Source organism: Bufo gargarizans, chromosome 5 (assembly GCF_014858855.1).
Source record: "Bufo gargarizans isolate SCDJY-AF-19 chromosome 5, ASM1485885v1, whole genome shotgun sequence".
NCBI classification, from domain to species: Eukaryota; Metazoa; Chordata; class Amphibia; order Anura; family Bufonidae; genus Bufo; species Bufo gargarizans.
Genome location: NC_058084.1, coordinates 425,092,618 through 425,114,971, shown reverse-complemented (window position 1 = coordinate 425,114,971; position 22,354 = coordinate 425,092,618).

The following is a 22,354-nucleotide window of genomic DNA, read 5'->3' as shown; positions in this document are numbered from 1 at the left end:
ACTTAATATGGAGGGAGTCAGGGTCACCTAGGATCAAGCCAACAGGAAAACACAAATAAAGGAACAGACTTAACTGAGGAACCAGCAGTTGCAGCATCTAGTAGTGAGCACAATCCAGGAAGTTGCATAAACCGCAAAGTGATGCAGTATGGGAGGGGATATAAAGGGATGCAATCAGTGCAACTAGATGACAGCTGAGAGAGGGAAACGAGATGTCAAAACGAAACCAAAACAAAAGAACCTCAAGCAAGAGGTACTGAAGAACGTCTGTCAGAGCTTCTCAGAGATCTGGCGGTGACTGTGACTCCTGGAGATAACCGATTACAAGCGCTTAAATATTTCTGGCAGCCTCATAGATTCAAAATGAGCAGCAGTGTGCATGTTTATCCATCGTTCCATTTAAATGGGGGAATATGATCAGACACTTTAGTGATCAGACACTAATCTCCATCCTTTGGATATGGGATACGTTGTTGTAGTCGGCAACCTTCTTAAATCCAAACTCATCAGTCCAGTCCTTCCTTACCTTTTCACTTACCTCTACATAATGTATAGTATCCTGAAATGTGCGGTTCGAGATGACCAGCCAACACATAATTTTGTAAAATTCTGTTGGGGATGTAAAAGCTATTGTAACAGGGGTAAACCGTTATGAACCCACTGTGTTGCAACCTCTTCCATTTAGGGCTAAAGTTGAGAGAAATTATCTGGTACTCATCATTTCATTTCTATAGAGGGATTTGGAAAGGGATCTCTATACAGAGAAGGATTAGGCAGTGACCCCCAGGTTGCTACTATAAGAGTAGTCTCCATTTGCAACAGCTTATGTAAAATTAACTGGGGACACCAGAGCACAGTGAAAAAACAGAAGACAGAAGTCATAGCAGCCAGTGGTCAGGGTTGGTAATTTTTAGGTAATATGTTAGTCAGGCAGAAGATCAGGACAGGCAATACAGTAAACATGTAGAAAGTTTGGGTGAGGACGCAGTCGGGTCTAGCTGATTCACAAATAGAACAAAGAAAATTCTGGCAAAGAACAGGAGCCGTATGGAACCTAATTTCAGGCCACATTGAAGAGAGAAGGACCCTGAAATACCATGGACAAGCAAGATGTTGGCTGCTGCAGTACCACTGGGACATATTTAGGGGTCAGTGTGCACACCAGAGGTCCAAGGGAAAACTAACAAGATGGAAGGAGATGTGTGTGCAGGGCAGAGAAGCATGAGCACTGGGAAGAGCAGAGGGAGGTGAGAAGCGTTTACTACCCTGAACTGTGACAGCTCTTTTTACCGACTGTATGTGTGTAGTCATCCAGTGGCCGCAATATGAATTGCAGCCAATCAATGGTTTTGTTTAAATGTTGCCATTGCCATAATGCATGACATTTGTTATATGGCAAATTGGAGTCCTTAAAATTTGCTGAAAGCTAATTGTGGACACATCTGTATTTCTACTCAGAATAAACATCACATATAGCAAATTGTGTCATGTAACAGGCCCTGGCCCTAACATTTTATTTTCATGATAAATTGAAACACTCTTGAGGCCAACTTAGGATCCATGTTTTACAATTGTTTTAAAGTTGAAAAACCAAATCCTGTATTTTTTTTTACCAAAGTCCTGTGGAAATAATGAATTTCACCCACCGTAGCCCATACATTTGAATCCGATACGTACGCAAATTTCTGTACAGCATTTAAATGAAGTTTTGAACGAATCGGTTTGCTCAACACTAGTAATTGAGTTTTCATAAAACTTTAGATATGTTGTAGAGACATATCAAAAGTTTTGTATTGGCGGGGGTTTGAGTGCTGAGATCTCCATGAGCTGTAGAACAAGTAGAAAGAAGTGCTCACATATATCGCACTTTCTCTTCTTGCTGTGGAGGATGGAAGCAAGATGGACCATCAGACTTCTACTGAGCTAGTCTCCTGCAGCGTGGAGAGACAGTGCAATATGTGAGCCCTTCTCTCTCCTCACTCTAGGAAATCATGGGGGTCTCAGCACTCCCACCGATCAAAACTTTTATCAAATGTAACCCTTTAAAAAAAAAAAAGGGAAAATTAAAGCAACAGCCTAATGGGGAAGCTACTCAATTTTCCTGTGCATCTATAGCCTTTCATTTCCTTCTTTGTATTCTCCTCATATTCTAATATAACTATTATTGTAGCTCTTGCTTAGCACGTTCTCCTGTACATACTAGGTTTACTGTATTTTGAAAATAAAATTCAATTCAATTAAAGAATATACTGAAATATTTAAACATCATTCATATTTCTTACTTATACAGCCATTTCAATGTCATTTTCTAATGCTATAAAATCTTTCTGAGGTGGTTGTTTATAGGTAATGTTAAACACTGTATGATTAAATGCTGCTCCACTTTATGTACTTGTAACCATTTGCAAAAGTGCTGCATTGGGAAAATACAAGATATAAAACTGTGATGCTCTACCTCAGAAATTGCTGGAAAACACAGAGCACAGCAACTAAATGTATTGTTTCATTGATTTTATGAAGCTGAACTTTTTTCTTTTTCCTTGAGAAATGTTTTAGGTGTAGTGCTGACCAATTTCTTACAAATGTAGAGGTTTTCTATCCACACTAAGGTGTATTTTACATGTCAAGTTACAAGTCAACTACTGTTTATTTCTCATTATGATAAATTTATTTTTATTATATAATTGACATACATGGTTTATTACATTAAAGGACAAATCCATTCAGGACGGATGGGACTGTAGTCTCACTGCCTGAACATAAAAAAAAATAATAATAGTGTTTATTAATTGATATAAGGTAATTCTCCCCACATCAAAACTTGAAAATGATCTGGCTATAGAAATAATGGGGGGAGGAGGGCAATTGGAGGAAGGACCTAAACAAAATACTGTGTGCCTGCTCCCTTCCCATTGTAGGCTGGATCTAAATGGTTCACAGGGAAATCCAAGGCTCTGTTAGACCTGCTCAGGTTTTCAGTAGGTTTAGGCAGTGCAGGCTGCTCACAGCCAAACTGTTAATGTACCTGAAATAAAGACTTAAGGGGTCTGGCTACTGTACATTATGCCACCCCATGCCATAATCCTAGGGGTAAGCCCAGTGTGATGCTCCCCTTTTGAAGGCCTCTTCATGGCGTCACCCACTTGGTCTTCAGACCAATCTCTGGCTATCCTTGAATCTAAGACAAATACAGGACTCATTGCTGAAGTGGATAGACCACCATTTCAGCCTTGATTGCTGTGTTGAGAGCAGTGGCGTGAGGTCAATGGAGCATCTGTAGCTGGACATCTGGCTCATAGTCCAATGTAGTGCAAACACCTTCTAATGTTTTGTGTATGCACTGTATGCTGCCCTAGGCTTGGGATGTGATGTCCAATTTCACTACACACCATTCTTGTAATCAGATGATCTGTCTGTGCAGAAGTTCATCTTTGTGCACCTTTTGTCATTCCAGTTTGTTGTTGTTCTCCCAACCACCGGGACCCACAACGTTGAACAATGTTGAAATCTTAGTCTAGGCACCTATCGATATCCCGAAGTCATAGACCAAAGTTTCTGTCCCTCTCAGTTTGTGACAAGTGGTCATAACTGGCACTTTGATGAACAGGAGGCATCGCACAATCAGCCCATTCAACTTGATACAATATTCAAAGTTTCATGTGTCTAAAAAGACTTTGCTTTAAATCTGGCTTTTATATCCCTCCCACATGCAACAGAATTGAGCAAGTTGCTTCAAAATTTCATAATTTGCAGATCTTAGTGACATATGCTACTTCCTGAATTTGCAAAACCTGATTGCTTGCCATTCTCTATGTTGCAATTTCAATGTTGAGGAGTATATTTTGACAATTGTACAAACAGTTTTCAAACAGTACAGGATATTGCAAATTAACTGAGAACAAATCTCTGTTAGTAACAGCAGCCAGTGATCTATCTGGATCTGGATCCTGGATGTCTGGACTACTGATGTAACATTTATGCGGAATTTGGTCCACACTGTGTTAGGTGCCTACCCATACAGTCTATATATTTATGTATTTATTTTTATAAATTTTTTATGGAACTTGGATTATCAATGTTATCATTATATACTGTTCTGGCTTGGATATCTAAATGCATGGGTGGGAGAGTGATGCACCCCTATGGGGGATGGGTGGCGGTTCGCGGGGACACCCTAGCGATGCCAATTTCCTCCTAAGTTTACACTGATGGTTCATTAACATGATCTGTCATTTGGGTGACACCCTCTCTCTACCTTTTGAATTGTTTTCCTATAGCCACTATAATGGGTTGATAAGATGCTGGATCCAGCAGTCATACATGCTTTGCCATGTTGATCGTTGGGTGACAGTGTCCTAGACCCTGATATTAAAAATGATATTGGTAGAATCATGTTCCATAGATCTGTCGCTATCTATTTCCATGACTACGATTACGTAGTGACTGTTGGGTGGCTCTTGCTATCGTCTGGACATGCGCATATCATGTATGAGGCCGTTTCGGCCATCTTGGTTGTGGTTGCTATTCAGCCTCTAGATGCCGGAGGAATCGCGAGACTTGTTCCTCTCGCGCATGCGCGGTTAGTGAATGGGGACGGCACGATTTATGCTGTATACAGTTACCCAGCTGACAGTGAGTTTTTAATTCACTTTATTGGGGTAATCACTTGCACTCATTAAGATCTTTTTCACATAATGTAAAGGATGTTGTATTAATGCTTTATTTCTTAGATGCACTGTACTTGCCGGATTGTGGCAGTCTTTTATATGTATTTATGTAATCATATGTATCCCCATATTTATGAATTTTGACTATATTTTATTTAATCGATGTTAATTTACTGTGGATTGATGTCTTTATATAAAGCATGTTTGTAGCACATGTGCACTAGGCTTGATAAAGACAGCAACAAGCTGTTGAAACGTTGCTTGACTTCAAATAAACTACACGTTTTCTTTGTTAATCTGGAGTGCTGCTGGCTGCTTTTCTACTTCCAGTTCATTGGACCTAGGTGCTGGTCCACATTGGCCGGACGTGCACCCCTTGTTCACACAGTGTGCTGCTTCCTCATTTTCTTAAGGCTGGATCCTTAAAAGCTATGAGCAACTTTGTAGTTTTTTTTGTTTGTTTTTTGCTTGTTAGATACAAAATTAAACATTTTTCTAAATTGCCTTCATTAAAAGGTTTCTACCATTTTCCTCTGCAGAGTGTGTGTAACTTGCTGATCTAGCTGGTAGTGGGTGTGGAAGAATACATGGAGGCCAAATTTCACTTGGTATAGATAAGGAAGAAAGCACCTACAATGTGGCTTGCAGGGTGAGAATCACACTGCCCATGCACTAAGGTAGAAAGAAAGTAGAGAGCCCACAAGAAAATATAGGGGAAAAGTGCAAATGAGAGGAGATGCCTCATGAGCTGTAGATAAAGAAATCAGTCCAGAAATAAAGCTGTGCTTATGCGTGAGAATTAGTGAAGGCAGCAGTATCCTGGATACACAGACCAAGTTGTCTATAGGTGTCAATATTCTTTAAAGAGACAAACGCAAAAACACAAAATGCAATCACACTCTGCAACCAGCACTCTGCCTTATTCAACATCCAGCATAAAGGCAGGACAGAGTGCTGGTTGCAGAGTGCGATTGCATTTTGTGTTTTTGCGTTTGTATCTGTGTTTCGCCATAGCAATCTGCACCTGCTAGGGGTTGTGCGGGCTGAATCCCCCATATTTATTCTTTAAAGAGAGCCTGTCACCACTAAAGGCAGTGCAATCAGTTTTTAGCCTCTGAATGAATACAAACATTTCACACTCACTCACAGCAAGTTAAAATCTTGAAAATAGTGAGGAACTGAAACTGTATATTAGAATGTTTTTCAACTTACCTACACATTAAGTTAACCTCTCAGAATAAGATGTCTTGTTTGTGCACATAAGTAATATCACTATTTATGACCATTATTTATACGCCTTGTTTAATGCACTTCAGCTGCTTTCTGCAGACTTAATTCCTCATTTTCACTTGTCCCAAAGCTAGTGGGTAGAGACTAGCTGTTATGGTGTCTCCCATAGAGTGCACATGGAGAAGATATCCTAGGTGATTATGCTTTGAAACTCTCACCCAGAATCACTTAGACGTACACTATAAGACATAACAGAGAAGGGCTTAACAGTAAAGCACTTGGGGGAAAGGAGATATAATGTTTAACATTAGCTGCTCTAGATTTTCTGTCTGTGCCTGTATCTCTCACTGCAACTCCCTTCTCCTTCCCCTCTCCATAGTCTTCTATGGGCAGCTGTAATTTAATCCTTCAATGAGCTGACAGTCCACCTTGGTGACACACGCTTGATTTTGTAGGGAACACAGAGAGAATGTTAGTTTAGAATAGGAGGGGTAGAGGAAAAGAAGCTTTTTCTCTGATAACATATTGAAAAGTGTCTTATATTCGCTTGTACTATTGATTTATGCAAAGTTGTGGAAAAATTAGTGTAACCATTTCACTTTTTTATATATAAAGTTGAAAAAACTGAAATGATTTCAGTCCTGTAACAATTCTATTACAGAGCTAAAACTGCATTAACATCATCATCATGCAAATGTCAAGTGTAGGTTGCACAATGCAAGAAATGAGAAGGCACTAGGAGAGAGAAGCAAAATAGGGTATTAGGGAAGTCTAATCTACCACTATTACAGGGCCTGTTAACATCATCAGCCGGGCCCACCAGAATAAGTGATTCGGAAGCCCCGCCTTCACCTATATAGATCATGTGCATTATAATAATGCATTATGCTGCATTTTCTCCTTTCAGGAGAGGAATTCTGCAGTAGTGGCGATACACGTGGGACTTTGCTAACACAACACCTCCTATGTGAGACTTCTCAACCCTGTTTATTTCATTTGATTTTAATTGCTTTATTATTATTTCAGCATGCTTATTGGTGTTATTTGTTGTTTTTGTACAGATGCGCTTTATCATTTTTCTTGCTATTTGTTGTTGCATTAGACGTGTTTTGGTCTGAACACAAACACATTGCGCTTTAGGCACTGAGCTCCTTGATTTTGGAGTATTTTCACAGTGTCTTGGGTAGTGCTGGGCAAATAAAATTGACTTTAATCCAAATTTCAGGAAAAATTTGATTCGCCACAAAGCCGAATTTCCTCACGTCTAGTGATAAGAAATCTATTTGTCCTGAAATGGAGTTACAAAAAATTCATTCTCACCTCATCCATTTACTCACGGAGAGAGGCCGTAGCACCCATCTTGATTTAAAAAAAACTTCAGCAGGTCCCTTTCAATGAAGTGGATGAAGTGAGCATTTTTTTTTTGTTCCTAAAACAAAACATTACAGCTGGGACCACTATGGGGGACATTATAGGCCACTGTGGGGGATATTACAAATTCTTGGAGCCCCTATGGGAGACATGATTTAAGCTTAGGACCACTATGGGAGACATTACTAATTCTTGGGTCCACTATGGGAGACATTATAACTGCTGGAGGCCACTATGGGAGACATTTCTAATACTGGGGGCCACTATGGGAGACATTTTTACAGCTGTGGCCTCTATGGGGTACATTATTATAAATGGGGGCACTATGAGGGACATTATTACTGCTGGGGTTTTTATGTGGTACATTATTAAGAATGTGGACTTTTTTTTCACAGTTGTGTGCTTTTAGCCTTATTCTCTTGAAAAATCTGGTTGCATCTATAACACCCCAGAGTTGTGTTAATACATGCCTCTACCCCGCTAATATATGTTAAGAGCATTCACACTGTCATCTGATATAATTTACATTATTGTGTCTTCACAAATGTGCATCTAAAACCTATGTTCTTGTAATTTTCAAGGTTTACCAGCAGGTGGCAGCAGCGCATTGGCCAGGTACAAGTCCCAGTTTAGTGAATCTAGGCTGGAATGGATTATTTCAGCTTAGCTCCCCCTCTGTGAAGGTGTGGACTGTTCCCACATTCTGCAGCATAGGCGAAGAAGGAAGTTAGGGTTAGTGTAGCTTCCATTCTGCTAGGGGAAGGCTGTGTGATAGCCTTCAGGAGATCCCCTGCATAGGGAAGACAGCAAGGATCTTGTCTTGGCTGAGACCTGATCACATCCCCAGACTGAGCACTTTCAGCCTCAGCTGGATGAAGAAGCAGAAAACCACAACCTCCAGAGTTCCAGGAAGAAAGCATCCCCTGAGAAATCATCTGTGAGTTAAGTCCAGAGACCTAGGAGAATAATTACCAAAACCTGCTGGGACCAGAGTCAAAGGCTGTATACTGCTTGGATACAAGTTCTCTTCAGTAAAGAAACGTTTGAACTTCACCTAAAGGTCTGGACATCATTTCTGCTGCAAAATTCCTCTATTACTCCTACTATCACTACACTCAAATTTATTGCAAGTGAACCAAGAGTCCAGCCGTACCCAGGTAGGAGACACTGTTGACACAACTATCACCACCCTATAGAGACATTATAGGCCATTACACCACTCTGGCATTCCTAATCTTGGAAGTGCGTTATAACACCTTGGAAGGGCCATGGGGTAGTACCTTGCGCATGCTGCAATTGGCGTCACAAACAAATACAGACTATTATCCACCTGTATCCTGGCCCACTGCATAAGTGGCGTTAGCGTTCCCATCCCTGGTCACGGCATATCAAGACTGTGTAATAGAACTGGGATGTGCATTAAAACATGACATTTCTATGCAATTGAAGCAACCATCCTCACTGGATGTGCTGCTGGAGAAGAGGCTTTTATTCCATCAGTTCCCCTGGTTAACTCAGATGAAACAATATCTTTTCAACTGTAGTTTACTGGTAAGCTATCATTTGCAATCATGATATATTGGCCAAGGTAAATCCTTCAAGGCAGAAAGAGAAAAACAAAAAAATATAGTGGCAATTCTGGAGGAGCTGCTAAACCCCTGACACTGTGGCGTGTCTTTTATTGGGGGAGCCAGCCCGACCGCATGTGGACCGCAGTAATCGACTAACCCCAGCAAATTATGCATACAATGGAGGATGTCGGCGCGGTCCACATGCACCACAAGACTAAACTACACAGAATGTAGCAATTAATCATATAAAACACGGAGAGAGAATGCACCAAACAGATATAACACTGACTATGCTGGCAAGACATAAATGCAGGTGCATTTATGTCTTGCCAGCATAGTCAGTGTTATATCTGTTTGGTGCATTCTCTCTCCGTGTTTTATACAAGGTAAATCCTTGCAGGTGGCTGGCATAAATCTAAACTCTGCATGTTTTTTGCATGGACGTTTGTATGTTGTCTGGTCTGGAGCTGGATCAGGTAAATATATTTTTGTCTATGTACCTCACAATAATACTGCCAATGTTGTCAACAGGTTCTGTCACAGAGTCACTCCACCTCCTAGCTGTTCGGTATTTAGGAGGTTAAAATTGAAATTAGCAGTGTGCAACTGTTGGGGTATATAGAGTGCTGCGTGTTGGCCCGTAGAGGGATGCAGAGATGATGGGAGTGGTGGTGGTCGCTACGAGGGTGGCTATTTCCTGCTCCAGCACTCTCCCAGGCCAGGCATGAAGGTGTGCAATGCTTCTTCTCCTCGTGGACCTCCCTGGATTTTGAGGTATCCTGCCTAGTACTGGCTGGGTGCCCTTGAAGTTAGGAGACCAGTGACCAGACCAGCTTGATTATAGCAAAATAAAGTCTCTCTTATACTGAATAAATGATGGATATCACAGTGCAAATACAAACAGTAGGCTTTTCCAAAGGCTGTGTATACTGTAGGGAATGGCTATGATGGTGGTCTGAGTCTCTTTCTATAGCTACATGCAATCTTATCACATGACCGTGCAGTCAAAAGACGTGCAGTCTCAATATTTCTCTGCAACTGCAGGGTACAGTCCTAGATCAGATGGCCAGTCCGTCTCAGTAGTGTGGCGGGCGCCCGAAGCAATATAACTCAAACCAAGCGCAGTAATATCTATAGCCATGTAAGTGCATTATCTTTACTGTCTTTGTCCAAACACTGTCCCTTTATGGTCCTCAACTTTCTGTAATAATTCAATGCTCCTCGCCCTCAGTTGCTTTTCTGCCAGCTTTCATTCATGAGAATGACTTCTCCCTAGACAAGGTTTCTGTCTTGGGCTACTTGGCATGAGCACACACAAAACAGGTCTTCTCTCTGACTTCCTTACCAGAAGACTCACTAAGCCAGGAGTGGGGCTAGCCCATTACCCAACAACTAACATTAAGAGCTGCCAGTTAACTATTTCCTACCCATAATAATAGTCTTTTGGAATACACAGGGCATAGATGGCATCACAGTAAATGTTTTAACAGTAAATCATAGCATTAACCCATTAACAGTAAACCAGTAGCTCGCTCCAAGGGCCACTAACGATTTTCCTGCAAGCAAAAAACTAAACACTTTATACCTGGGCAGCACTAGGTACTTTTTCTAGTGCAGCATAAATGCAGATATGTTGTTGAAAAATCACATACAGTTGCTTTATGTTTTTTTTGGCGCATCCAGCCTTAACATTTGGTAGTTCCCTAAAGGGCTCAGTGCAGAGCTGAAACATTGCATTCCTGTAGTGAATAAACCCAAATTTAAATTGTACCTGAAGTCCATGTATCTGCTGCTGGTTTTAAATGATGTGATTTTATAACATTTCCTATCCATTACTTATTTAAAAAAAATAACTTTATCACCTAACCATTCTTTCTGTTCTACTCCTACACAGTCCACTAAGGTTAATAAGACGCTGTGGATTTTATTACAGACATACTTACTCTATGGCCCCCACATATGTCTTCCCTGTGAGTAATCATAATCTGCCACACAATGTTCTGGCCAGCCTTCTTAAGGGGGTGAACCATGTTTTTAAAAATCAAACTTTTGAAAATGTATTTTTTTATATTAATATATATCCTAATCTGATATTTGTATACTGTATCAAGTTGAGCATTTATAAAGATACAAACCATTTGAGATCTCAGTACACCCGCTACACTGTGATATGGAGATGGGTGGGGGTGCTTGAGACAGTGGACATAGTATCTTGTCTGTTGTGATGGAGGCATCAAACCATATCCTCCTAAGTCATCATTTTTTTAATGTTTGTTTTTGATTTTTTACAATGTACCAGGTGAGTTAGGCCCCTTTCACACAGTCAGTGCATGGTCAGTGATCTCCATCAATTATTCAGAGCCAAAACAAGGAGTGGAGGCTACACAGAGGTTAAGGTATAATAGGAAGATTTGCAACTGTTCTGTTTTTATGCTCCACTCCTTGTTTTGGCTCACAATCACTAATGGAAATCACTGATCAAACACTGACTGTGTGAATGCGGCCTTTTACTGACCCAAACAGTAGCCTAATTTAATAAAATACTAGCTCCCAACTTTCTGTAGGCTAGGTTTACTTGTGTCATTGTTTTGAAGAACAACTTGAAAACTAAGATTTATCTAAGGCAAGGGTATTTTCCTGCATTTTACTGCTGCAGGAAGCATCTTATAGTAAATAAGCGTAGGTTCTGCTCTATATTTCATCAATTTTTTTATTTGTACATGTACATTTTTAAAAACATACACACAAATATCAAGTTTAAGTATCAATCCAGGTTTTATACTTTTACAAAATGGTCTACAAAAGAGGTTGTGCCATTAAGACAACTGCGGTTAGGGTATAAGTCTCTAATCGATGGGGGTTTGACCGCTGGGGCCAACCCAGTCACGATGACGGGGATCCGTGTTTTGATTGAATGGGTGACAGACACACATGCATGTCTGCTGCTCCATTCAACTCTATGGATCTGCTGCGGCCCCATAGTGCTGAATGGAGTGAAAGCTCACATGTGTGACCAGTGTTCCTTTTAAACAGGGGAGCATGGGCCTCTGGTCTTGGGCCCCACCAGTTAGAGACCTGACAATTAGACGTTTTTCCCTATCCTGAGGATGTTTCCTTATAGGAACAACCCCTTTGAAAAAGACATTTGTACTGAACAGTTGTATGAGTCTGAAAATCCACACTAAAATCTGCCACAAAATATATTTATTATTTGTCAATTTAGCTGTGGATTTGCATTGCGAAAGACATAAATCAGTTGCAACCGATACAGATGTACAAAGTGGAATCGCTTCAGATGGCAGACTACTCTGGTTGAGTACCCACTCCATACAGCAAAAAAGATGGTTTACAGATGGAGTCATATAACAGGACCCATCATCAGTTTCCATTTTCAGGATGGGGGTGGCTGGCTGTCTTTGAGAAGACCTGGATAACAAGTGGGGGCAACTCACAAAGTCGAAGGACAACCCAGAAACTCCAAAGACTGCCAGGGAGTTTTATGAAGACTTGCAGCATGTCATATTTCTGTGATCATTTGTGCCTTTTTGTGTTTTTGCATTTGTCTAAATTAGCGATGCAAGGGGCATGTCTCAGTGGGAGTGGGTGGAGCCTCCAGATCCGGCTGGATTTACAAAAAATTCTGCCAAAAGCTGGCATCAATCATCGCTCAAGTCTAGCGATGAGTAAAACGAGCTTTGGATGTTATATCCGAAGTCACTTTGTTCAAAACTTTGGATTAATACTGTACGGAGATCCGTACAGAATTAAAATGGATGGGCTCTGTACTGTTACTTTTAATGCAAAAATACCAGCAAAAATTGTTTATGAGACGAAGTTAGTTATTTGCAAGGTCACGCATGACTTCATAGAATAAATTTGGTAGTTGATTTTCAAAGTAGAAAACCACTTTAAAACTTGAAACCGAACTTAGGACCGAACCCGAGTTGGGTTTTAAGTTTTAAAGTGGTTTTCTACTTTAAAAATCAATTACCAAAGTTATTCAACGAAGTCATGCGCGTCTTCGTGAATAACTAAGTTCAGCTCATCAGAGCCCATAGATTCTAATACTGTACGGAGACGGATCTCCGTACAGTATCATTCCGAAGTTTTGAATGAAGCGACTTTGAATGTTACATCTGAAGCTCGCTTCGCTCATCATCACTACTCAAGTCTATCCAAGTCATTGCTGGGTTGGATTTGAGTTTCTGGTGCATGGAACACCTGAGATGCACTTTGTTATCGAACCTCAATCAGGTTCCACTGATTATCATGTGAATTCCAAATTAGTTGAAAGTTACCGAGCTCGGATCAGAGAATAATTTGAGGCACAAACAGTATGTTTCCAACAAGATCATTCCGCTTTAGTGAAACACTGTATAAGATTATATAATACTTACAAATAAGGTGGCGGATACAAGCCAACCTTCATAAACCATAAACATAACATTTGACATTGATTGGCACAGAAGAGGGATGATCCCTTGTACTCCATTTGTACTCCCCTTATCTATGTTTTTGTCTCCTTGTTCACTCTTTGGCTGCATGCCCAGAACTGGCACACTTCCCAGAATCATGACTAGATAGTCTTCAGAGCATCTGCAGACTACCTCAAGACCAATAAAGACAGATGAATATAATTCTATAAGGAACTCAATACTGACACATGTAATATAATGCACTTTTAACATTGTTGCACTCACACCAAATTTTTCAAGAGGCATGTGCACTGGAGCTGGGGGCACATTTATCAAAATGTCTAACAAAAAAATTGCCTTATTGTTCATAGCAACCAATCAGAGCTCAGCTTTCATTTCTTAAAGTGCTCTGAGAAAAAAGAAAGCTGCACTGTGATGGGTTGCTGTGGGCAAGTTTCACTGTTAGACAGGACTGCCATAGGAAACAACAGCCTTGATAAATCTCTCCCTGCATATTAATGTTACATATACACCCCTTACCCGCTCTTATGCACATGGTGATATGTTTATGATAAAAGAAGATTAATAAATCATTCCATCTCTATTTAATTAACTTTAAAATGATGAATAATGGATTCTCCATCCTGTGCTTATTCAACATCTAAATGAATATATACTTATATGCCGTAGTTCCTCTACAGTACTTTTTGCTAGCTATTTAGATGGATTTATAATATATCATAAACTACTTACTATATATTGCTCATTTTGGTGGGAGAAATGCTATTTGCTGTTCGGTATTAAGTATTGATATTTTAAACTTACAAAATTGGATGACAGATTACAGCAAGCTCCTGTTTTTAACTATCTGCTCGATCATAACTTTCACGCAAACTAGAAACTATTCATTGTTATTTCTTGCTGGTACATGTCCTATGTTTCCGAAGAGGCTTCTCTACCATTTATTTTCAAATCAATACTCAATTACTAGAGGTAAGATTTACTCCTTCTCCCGTCCCCAAGATGAAATTATGGACTTAAGCAATAACACTTAGTCAATGCTATTCACTGTCCATTAATTCATGATGCTGATAAAAGGCCATATGGATCCTTTATTAGACCTTTGGTATTTCTCTCATATTTACCGTATTAATCATTAAGGAAAAAAGTCTTCTTCATTGTGAATGATGAACTGCAACAGCAATTTGTTTCTGACTAAACACCCTTTAATTTCTATCTTCTTTGTGGTCATTGACAGAACCCATCGAAGGCCCATCAATGCCGCTCTTAATGTGTTTTCCTACTTAAGATATTGAGAGAGGTGGCGCTGAAGCTTTATCTGTTCACTCACAACTCATTTCATTGATTAGGTAAACGCAGTGTGCTTAAAAGTGCATAAAAGTCTCGTCATTGTAGACCCCTTAGAAATGAATGGGAGCAGTGGCTGCACAAGTGCGGTGTGCTCCTATTCAGTACTATGGGGAGAGCTCTTGGTGGTGGCTGGACCCCACCAGAGGTGGGACCCGCACCTATCAGACAATGGGGGCATATCCTAGCAATTGTCTCAAATGGGAATACCCCTTTAAGCACTCACAGAGCGCTGCAACCTCTTTGAACAGCTGATCGGTAAGGGTCTCGTGAGCTGGAACCCCACTGATCTGATATTGATGACCTTGAGGATAGGTTATCAATATCAAATTCTCGGATAACCCCTTTAAATACATGACTATTCAAGGGGTTGTCTGATGAAATAAAAAGTTAGTATTTGTCCAAATGAAAATATTAAAACTTACCGCTACTTTTATTCTTAATGCTGCACCGATGTCCTGATTCCACCTGTCTCATGATCCCAGCATCTTCACTTCTAGGCTCGTTCTGACACGGCCAAATGCTCCCCCTCTATTTAAGTAATCTCAGGGAAGGGGTCTGTCTGTATGAATTAGTGTAATATCAGTGTAATATCAGCCCTCTTTGTCTGCACATCAGCCATCTATTGAAATGAGCCAAAGCCATCATTATGTCATCAACACAGATGTGGAGAAAGCTCTCCAGACGTATCAGAGCCATGAGAAGGTGCAGTATTCAGTAGAAAAGCATGGTACTAAGTTGTATTAACCAAATAACTTTAATCTCTCTGTGCAACTGTCAGGAAGCCAGGGAGACAGACGCAGTTCCACTGGAAGCATGTCACCACGCAAAGACATGTGTCTCATTCTCCCAGGTGGTCTCTGGCCCTCCAGCGGGACATCCCTCACCCCTCGCTGGCCACGAGGGAGGGGGTGTCTCCCCCAGAGGGCAGAGCTAGTAAAGGTTTGCGCTTTACGCGTGTGCGTCACTCTGTGAGATCCACTCCGGATCTTGGTATTGCTGGGAGACGGGATGCTGTCATTCCCAACGCTGACGCTGGTCAGGGTCCCAGGATGCCGGAACCCCTAGCGTTAGCTGTTGCCAGGGAACTTCTATTGTCATGTCTCCTGACTTAGGCTACTGGCGTTTTGGTTTCCATTTGTGAGATCCGTTCAGGGATCTCACAAGCAGTCCAAAACGGATCAGTTTTGCCCTTAATGCATTCTGAATGGATAAGGATCCGTTCCGCTTTGGAGGCGGACACCAAAACGCTGCTTGCAGACGAAACTGAGCCAAACACATGATAAAAGTCAATGGGGACAGATCAGTTTTCACTGACACAATATGGCCCAATAGTTTGGGCTATGTTAAAGATCATACAAACGGATCCGTTCTGAACGGATGCATTCGGTTGTATTATCTGAACGGATGCGTTTGTGCAGATCCATGACGGATCCGCACCAAACGCGAGTGTGAAAGTAGCCTTAGACATGTGGTGGGAGGCTCCTTCCTCTGCACACTCTCAGCCCTCACCTGTGCTTCCCTGGTCTGAGGGTGGAGATTGGGTGTGACCTCAGCAGTGTCAGGTGATCTGTAGAGGGATATTTAAACCTGGTCCTTTCCCCCACTCACTGCTGATTACTCAGTTGGTTCCCTGGTTCGGGATCTGAAGCTATCTGGCGAGTGGTTGCTCTGGTTATTGACTTTGGCTTTGGTTATCTTCAGGTTCTTGTGCCCTGGCTTACGTTTACTGACTATTCTTGTGTTTTCCTATTAACCATTAGTGATGAGCGGCATAGGCAATATTCAAATTTGCAATATTTTGTGAATTTTTGGCTTAGAATTCGCCATAAATTCGCAAATTTGAGAATTCGTGATCTCCAGTCATTGTTTACTTGATCGCAAAAATCGACAATGTAATATATTCGCAATTAGAATATTTAACACTATTCGCGAATACGAATATTTAGCACTACATTCTAAATATTCGCAAATTCCCAAAGTGGCGATATTCGCAATTAAAATTTGCAATTCTAATATTCGCGCTTAACACTATTGACCATTGCATAGTGTCACAGTATTTACTTTGGGGTTTTGCCCAACTGCTGGAGGCGGGTGAAGAGTACCCCGGCTTTATAGGGTGTTCAGAGTGTGACGGCTAGCACAAAGTGTGTCAGGTACACCGCGTTTGCTGGCTGCCAGTTTGGCTTTATCATTACATTAGCATTACAGCAACCCATTTGGGTATGTAAACAAGGTGGGTTTTCCATGTGGATTCTTGCACATATTCTGCACAAAAAAAATCACTTGGAATAAACTTAAAATCTGCCGCCCACTGTGGTCAATAGGGACCCAATGCTGTAGTTTATACAGCTTGGATTTTGAAAGCTGGGCCATAGAAAAGAGGATTGCTGGTGACCAGGTATACACATGCGGATTCACGTTATTCATTGGGGCAGGATCTGTGGCATGAACAAATGCAAATCAGCAGCCGAAACCCAAGGATCAACACAGATCCAGTGGCAGATTTTTGAGATGGAAAACATTTTTCACTTGATGTTACCACTGACCAAATAAAATCATGCAGTGTTATCGGTTAAATAGACACCATGCAAATAGGTAAATAAAAAATAAATAAAAAAAAGGATACATTTGTAGACTTAATATCTTCTTAATAAGGCCTAAAGTCTCCTATAGACAGAGTATTGGTGGCCAAACCGGAGGTTGGCCGATAATCTGAGGTGTATGGGGAGCTTAGACTCTACCATGATGGATCAATACATGTTGAATTCCAACATCTGATCCTTTTGTTCTTCTGGGAGAGAAGACACCACCAGAAGTTTTTTCTGCATCTTCAGGGAGGAGTTGGGAGGGATCGCTGTTGGTCGAACGAACAGCTACTGAAGATGAGCAAAAGTAGCAAAAACGTACTGCTTTAATCCATGTGTACTAATAGCTGGAATAACCATGTCATGTAGCTAAAGCTTGTTTATAGTATAACTAGCTGAAGGACCTGGCTTCACTTGGGTATATTTAATCAATTTAATTTAATGTTTGTATGTGTCGTTAAAAGATATCAACACCATCCACTTTAACAGTGACAGCACCCCGCTCCCAAAACAGTGACTCCCCCCTCCCCCACAGTGCCCCGTCTCTTCTAAAATTGGAACGCCACAGCAGCCCACACCCTTAACTTTTACCTTTGCAGCAGCCTTCCCTTTTAACAGTGAATTTCACAGCATACCACCCCCTTGACAGTGACCTCCACAGGGGCCCGCCCCCTTAACAGTGGCCTTTATTAGATTGGGGGCGTGTCCTTTTGAACAGCTCACTCACAGACAGCAGCACTGTAGTGTCTGAGTGTGAGCTGTAGGGAGAAAGATACCCTCCCTCCCACCCCTGCAGCTGACAGAAGTTGATTTTTGGAAAGGCTGAGCACTCACCACCTGGGCCACACAGAGATACGTAAGTTGGATAGTGGTAACAATTAAATATTTATTACACCTAATGCAGATATGACAACTAAAATGTACAGTAATATAAAACCAATAATAATAAAATCTGACTAATATATAATACACTCAAATATGTCTAAAATATGTCTAAAATAATTACTGAGGTGATAAAACATCATTCAAATATATATCATAGTATATGAAATATATAATAGTGTAAGAATGGTGTATTTATCTTCTATGGCATACAATACCCTTTCGATTAAATTATGACGATATTTTAAAATTCTATATATTTTCGCTGATTTAAAGTGCCCAGTATATGTTCGAAACGAAAGTCACATTCGATAATCTCTGTTCCATATTGTGGCCCAGGTGGTGAGTGCTCAGGCTTTCCAATTACTTGTATTCAATTCTATTTATGACCGGGTGATTCATTAGGCTTAGCAGCACCCAATCCACAGCTATAGACAGAGTGAGCCACCATACTTTTGTTTTCAGAAGTTGATTTTTATCTTTAACTTTTCAATCCCTGTCAGCTGAGGAGTAGAGGGGGCGTGGCCTAGCTATATCAGGGGGCATGGCTTAGCGGGACCTAGAAGTTGATTTTTAACTTCATATTTTTCAATCTCAGTCAGCTGAGGAGTGGGAGAGGGCGTGTCCTAACATGATCGGGGGCGTGTCCTTTAAAACAGATCACTCTAAGACAGCAGCACTGTGCTGTCTGAGTGTAAGCTGCAGGGAGAAAGTCACCCTCCCTCCCACCCCTGCAGCTGATAGAAGTAGATTTTTACCTTCATTTTTTCAATCCCTGTCAGCTGAGGAGTGGGAGGTGGCGTGGTCTAACCAAATCAGAGGCGTGGCATAGCAATACCTGGGGGCGGGGTTTTAAGTCTTTTGAGGGTGGACACATTGTGGCAGGGGGGCGTGTCTGGGCTTCTTCCTGCAAGAGTGACGCCCCTCTGGGCACCTTATTGTCACTGATGGTGTTGCAGAAAACAAGAAGTAACAAATAAAGATCCAACTGACTTGATCCCAAACTAAGGAACAAACGGGTGAGCCCTATTAAAGCCCTACAGCTCTCCCTGACTGCTCAGCCCATGCAAAGATCTCTGTGATAGAAAGTTGCATGTCAACGTACTTAGACTGAGTGACACCCGAAAACCCTATAATAGTGAGAGGACACAACCACCGGCTCCCTGCACTTAATACAGAGGGAGTCAGGGTCACCTAGAATCAAGCCAACAGGAAAACACAAATAAAGGCAAAGACTTATCTGAGAAACCAGCAGTAGCAAACTTCTAACTGTGAGCACAATCCAGGAAGTAGTATAAACCGCAAAGTGAGGCGGTATGGGAGGGGATATAAAGGGAGGCAATCACTGCTAATAGATGACAGCTGGGAGAGGGAGAAGAGATGTCAAAGCGAAACCAAAACAAAAGAACATCATGCAGGAGGTACTGAAGAACGTCTATCAGAACTTCTCAGAGATCTGGCGGTGACACTTATTGGCTCATTTGCCTACCAAATAAACTGGATTTTCATAGGATAAAAACATCAATTGCTGGAACAAAGGCCATCTTGAAATAAGGTACTAAGTGCTATTAGGCCATGGCTTTACTGCAATAGTGATTATCCTTGTGATAGATTTCCTTTTAAAGCTCTCCTACAGCAGTGAAGAAAAATGGCTGGGTTGTTATGGAAACCTGGAGTAAAACTGTGTATGTGGAGGCTGGAGGACCTGTGAGCTTCTATTGGCTGATAAGGGTCATGTGACCAAGCTTCTATTGGCTAATGCATTTCTGGGGGAATATCTCAGGAACTGTACGTCCTAGAGAGCTGAGACCTAGTCTAAAACCTTCCCGGACACCTTATGTACCTGTGTGCCAAATTTCGTGATTAGAAATGCAACGGTGCGGATTCCTTTAGCGGACATACATACTGTACACACACACACACATACACTCAGCTTTATATATTAGATTAACCACTATTTATAATTTAGAGTCTCTCTAATCACTTTCATATTGCTAATGTGGTGCCCATATTCCAAAAGCAGATAGGGCTTCCGCCAGTAATTACTGAACATGAAACAGCCCTATCATCTATTATAGAAAATATATTTAACCCCTTAAGGACTCAGCCCCATTTCACCTTAAGGACTTGGCCATTTTTTGCAAATGTGACCAGTGTCAATTTAAGTGCTCATAACTAGGGATGAGCGAACTCGAACTGTATAGTTCTGGTTTGTCCCGAATTTTGGGGTGTCCGTGACACGGACCCGAACCCGGACAATTTCGTAAAAGTCCGGGTTCGGTGTTCGTCGCTTTCTTGGCGCTTTTGTGACGCTTTCTTGGCGCTTTTTGAAAGGCTGCAAAGCAGCCAATCAACAAGCGTCATACTACTTGCCCCAAGAGGCCGTCACAGCCATGCCTACTATTGGCATGGCTGTGATTGGCCAGAGCACCATGTGACCCAGCCTCTATTTAAGCTGGAGTCACATAGCGCCGGCCGTCACTCTGCTCTGATTAGCGTAGGGAGAGGTTGCGGCTGCGACAGTAGGGCGAGATTAGGCAGATTAACTCCTCCAAAGGACTTGATTAATCGATCGATCTGCAGCTGTGCATCATTGAGCTGCTGAAATTCAATTGCTCACTGTTTTTAGGCTGCCCAGACCGTTTGTCAGTCACTTTTTTCTGGGGTGATCGGCGGCCATTTTGTGTCTTGTGCGGTGCTGCGACCAAGTGCATCCAAGCTGCGACCAAGTGCATTTAACCCTCAATGGTGTGGTTGTTTTTTGGCTAAAGCCTACATCAGGGTGAAGCTGTCACACCAAGTGCATTTAACCAGCAATAGTCTGTTTATTTTTTGGCCATATACTACATCAGGGGCAAGCTGCGCCTGTCACCAAGTGCATTTAACCCTCAATGGTGTGGTTGTTTTTTGGCTAAAGCCTACATCAGGGTGAAGCTGTCACACCAAGTGCATTTAACCAGCAATAGTCTGTTAATTTTTTGGCCATATACTAAATCAGGGGCAAGCTGCGCCCGTCACCAACTGCATTTAACCAGCAATAGTCTGTTCATTTTTTGGCCATATACTACATCAGGGGCAGGCTGCGCCCGTCACCAAGTGCATTTAACCCTCAGTAGTGTGGTTGGTCAAGCTGTCACACCAAGTGCATTTAACCAGCAATAGTCTGTTCATTTTTTGGCCATATACTACATCAGGGGCAAGCTGCGCCCGTCACCAAGTGCATTTAACCCTCAGTAGTGTGGTTGGTCAAGCTGTCACACCAAGTGCATTTAACCAGCAATAGTCTGTTCATTTTTTGGCCATATACTACATCAGGGGCAAGCTGCGGCTGTCACCAAGTGCATTTAACCCTCAATGGTGTGGTTGTTTTTGCTAAAGCCTACATCAGGGTGAAGCTGTCACACCAAGTGCATTTAACCAGCAATAGTCTGTTCATTTTTTGGCCATATACTACATCAGGGGCAAGCTGCGCCCGTCACCAAGTGCATTTAACCCTCAGTAGTGTGGTTGGTAAAGCTGTCACACCAAGTGCATTTAACCAGCAATAGTGTGGTTATTTTTTGGCCATATCCCAGTCTAATTCTGTCACTAAATCCATACCGGTCACCCAGCGCCTAAATACTAGGCCTCAAATTTATATCCCGCTAAATCTGTCATTACCGCTGTCCTGTTGTGGATGGGCAAGTTATTTAGTGTCCGCCAAAGCACATTTTTTGTTCTGGGTTGAAATACAATTCCCAATTTAGCAATTTAATAATTTAGTGGTTTCTGCTATATCAGAGCTATTTGAAATCTATCCCTAAAAGGGTATATAATATTCAAGGTGCACATAGGGTCATTCAGAATAACTTCACACACACGCTACTGTGCATTTCCAAGCCTAATTCTGTCAGTAAATCCATACCGGTCACCCAGCGCCTAAATACTAGGCCTCAAATTTATATCCCGCTACATCTGTCGTTACCGCTGTACTGTTGTGGCTGGGCAAGTTATTTAGTGTCCGTTAAAGCACATTTTTTGTTCAGGGTTGAAATACAATTCCCAATTTAGCAATTTCATAATTTAGTGGTTTCTGCTATATCAGAGCTATTTGAAATCTATCCCTAAAAGGGTATATAATATTCAAGGTGCACATAGGGTCATTCAGAATAACTTCACACACACGCTACTGTGCATTTCCAAGTCTAATTCTGTCAGTAAATCCATACCGGTCACCCAGCGCCTAAATACTAGGCCTCAAATTTATATCCCGCTAAATCTGT